We start from the raw sequence: 3,714 nt of genomic DNA, 5'->3' as shown, positions 1-3,714 counted from the left end.
GAACGCAGAGACCTCTAAGCTGGTCTTTTCTGCCAATTACCTTTTTCTCTACAATCCATTCCCCACTCAGTGTCCAAAGAAATCTTTTAAAACGATATAATCCAATTCTGGGATTCCCCTGCATGGGCTGCCTCAGTGGCTACTCACTGCACTTAAAGCACCGCCCGAACCCGTTCCCTGGGGGCTGCGGCTGCTCCCTCTGTTCTCATCTCCTGTGGCTGTCTTCACTCGGCCCACATGACCCTTCTCCCTGTTTCTCAGATACCCGGCTTCTCCCCTGTGGTGGGGCCTTTGTCTGAATTCCCCATCCCTGGGTCCACGCTCCTGCACAGCTTGCTCCTCGTGGATGCTGACCCAAGGGAAACCTCCCCTGTCCCCACGGCACCCTGTGCAGTCTCTTCCCAGCAGTTATCACCATCTACAAGTCTCTTGTTGATTCACCTGCCTGGTGACTGTCTCTGCCCACTAGAATATAAGCTCATTAGGGAAGACAACACATCTGTCTTTTTTGCTCTGTGTGCTGCTGGCACTAACTACATTGTCGGGAATGTCATTGACACTCAGGATTTGGGGGAATGAATGAGTAAATAAATGAAAGGATGAATACATGAATACCTAAATACCTACATCACACAAATCGGCCCCCAAGGCGTCCGTGGATAGAATTCACTGGTCTGTAAACTTGGATGGGAAAAAAAAATTGCCTATTTTCATTTACCTCTAACTGAAATATTCATTTCCTTTCATTTTGAATGGTAGCAACAAACCACAGTAATAGCAGCAGCTCTCTGATTTTTTTCCACTAAGAGAAATCACATATATATTCATACGACATTAGCATTGTTGCAGATGTCTCAGAATTGTTGTTTACTTTCACCAAATTATTGTGAAATCATTGTCGTTAGCATACACAGCACAGATTTTGTGAATTAGCATGTTAATACAGACATATACACATCACAAGTTTATTTAAAAAATTGTTATGGCTGTATTTTGATATAGTTTGTGGTTTTTTTGGTAATCCAGTGAATTTTATTTTAGTTATTTAACAGCTTTGTACTGAGAAGGGACCTGAAGTCTTCATCGGACTGCTGAAGTGGTCCTTGGCACAGAAAAGTCATGATCCCTTGGAATAAATGAAGGACTTCTACACTTTTGTTTAATGAGGACCACCCTAAAAATAGCTACCTCTCGCTGTCCCGTTACTTAAATCTCATTTATCCTTCAGGGTCCAGGAAATCTTTCTCCAGGGAACCTTTGCAGTCTGCAGTGGGCTCTCCCTCCTCTGAGGGTGCTCAGCAATCATCTAAAATCCAGTAAACCCCAGATTCTGTACTATGCCCTTTTGTGAAATGATGTTTTTTACTTCTTATGAGTGTGTCTTGTTTTTCCAACTCGGTGAGGCTTCCATCACTCTCCAATCCTAAGTAGTGCCCTGGCCCCCTGCAGTGCTGTTATCTTCTTTGTGGAGCTGAGTTCTTGCCTTCATAGGATGTAGCAAAACTGATAAATGTGTATTTATTTGTATGATTATTTATGTAATGTCTATATGTCCATCTGGGAAGAGACCTTGGTTGTTTGCTCATTTCCTAGTGAAGGCTCTAAAACTTCGATTTTGAAAGGGCCTGAGTGCCACCAATATGGTTGCAGGTGGCAGGGATGGCTAAGGAACTTGCCTTGAAGTTCAATTTTTATAGCAAGCCATTGTATTTACTTAGATTGTATTTATACTTGAGGTCTTGTGATATCAGTGGGGATCATCAGCATACATGAGAGGCAAAATCCATGACATATTGCTACTGCTGCTGTTGTCGTTGTATACCTAGCACACAGAGCAATGCTTGGCACATAGTCCCTAAATAAGGTATTATATGTGGATGGATGACAGATGGGTGGATAGGTAGCTGGGCGGATGGATGGATGGATGGATGGGTGGGTGGATGGATGCGTGGAGGGTTGGGTTGTTGGGGGGATTACTGTCTGGGGCTTGGGGAGATGGAGAGGAGGGGTTGGTGGGAGGAATGGTGTATTGGTTTCCTAGAGCTGCTGAACAAAGTCCTGCAAACTCAGTGGCTTAAAACAGTGGGAATTTATTGTGTAACAGTTCTGGAGGCTAGAAGTCCAAAAATCAAGATGTTGGCAGGACTGTGCTCTCTCTCAAGACTCTAGGGGAAGACCTTTCACTGTCTTTTCTAACTTCTGGTGGTTGCCAGCAATTCTTGGTATCCTTTAGGTTGTAGAAACATAATTCCAATCTCTGTCTCCATCATTATATAGCCTTCTTCTTATGTGGATATCTGTCTACTCCTCTTCTCAGGACACCAGTCATCGGATTAGGGCCCATCCTAATCCAGTGTGACCTCATCTTAATTTAGCTAATAACGTCTACAAAGACCCTATTTTCAAATTAGGTCATGCTTCGAGGTTCTGGGTGAACATGAATTTTGGGGGGACACTATTCAACCCAGTACAGGTGGTTAGAGGGCTGATGGGATGGATGGATGAAGCAATGGAAGGCAGGTTAGTGGGTGGGTGGAGAATTGGAAGGGAAGATCAGGGTGGTGGGAGGGCGGGAGGAGGGGTGACAGGGTTGCTGTGTGAATGCAACAATGGATAAATGGTTTGAATAGATGGGTGGAAAGATGTAGGGTTGAGTGGATGGGGTGGAAAGTTGGATGGATGGAAGAGTAAATGGGTGGAGGGATGGATGGATGGGTGGCTGGATATATGTATGAGTGTATCAGTTAGATTATTAATTTCTTCACAGTAGAATTTCTGGTACATATATTTACCTTCTCTGTATTACTTGGCATTATACTTTGCATTTAGGAAGTGCTTACTAAATATTTGTTGTCTGGTTTTCTCTGCATTCAGAAATGCTGTTCACTGGAATGGCTGCTACCAGCTATTCCTGGGTGTGAACTTCCAGGGGGAGAGGGGGTGTAGGTGTAAATTTGTTTGGTGCAATGTTCAGTTTGGATTATGTACAGCCTAGAATGTGCTCCTGGTGCCTATGGCAACTCTGAGAAAGAAATTACATGTTGGGTATAATTCCTGCTGTTGAGGAACTGAAAAAGAATATAGATACCACTGTTTATACCTCAATTATTATTTATTTAAAATCTTAAACCTGATGTCAGATAAATATGCCTCAGACATTCACAATCGCTTTCATTATTTCAGTTTGGACAGAAGTTAATGTAATGCTGGTGATCCTGAAGTTTGGGTAAATTGATTTCTGTTGAAGGTTTTATTTTATTTTCCTAAGGGAGAGCTTAGTCGATTTTAAAAGCACCTATTCTGATATTGTCTATTTAAATGACTGAGTTTGCCCCTGCTCTTTTAATAGGGGGTTGGCAGGTTGGTGCCAGACGGAGCCATTTAGTAGATGCCAGAGATCTTCTTGGATGTTTTATCTGCTTGGAGCATCTTTTAGTCTTGGTCCAGAGATCTCCAGTGAACTCAGAAGTCTCAGAGAAGTAGTCATATGGTTGTGTTTGAAACTTTAATTTTTCTCTTTCCAAAGAAAAGATTTATAAATGCTGGAATATTCCAGACATGCAGAGAAGTCCAGAGAATAAAATAACAAACACCCATGTACCAACTATTCAGATTTAACAAATGTCAATATTTTTTGTCACATTTATTTTAATTTTTTTTTTTTTTTTTGAGACAGAGTCTCACACTTTTGCCTGGGCTAGAGTGGGTGCTGTG

General features: G+C 42.2%; 1 protein-coding gene across 3 annotated transcripts in view; it reads left to right on the top strand.

The window, feature by feature from the left end:
- The window catches only part of GRIN2A (glutamate receptor, ionotropic, N-methyl D-aspartate 2A), a 356,110-nt gene that overhangs the window by 103,005 nt on the left and 249,391 nt on the right, over positions 1-3,714 (top strand). The window lies entirely within an intron of this gene.

The sequence above is a fragment of the Propithecus coquereli genome, unplaced genomic scaffold (genome assembly GCF_000956105.1).
Source record: "Propithecus coquereli isolate 6110/MARCELLA unplaced genomic scaffold, Pcoq_1.0 Scaffold27, whole genome shotgun sequence".
NCBI classification, from domain to species: Eukaryota; Metazoa; Chordata; class Mammalia; order Primates; family Indriidae; genus Propithecus; species Propithecus coquereli.
Note: the sequence above shows the minus strand (reverse complement) of the source record. Positions and strands in the feature narration are given on the sequence as shown.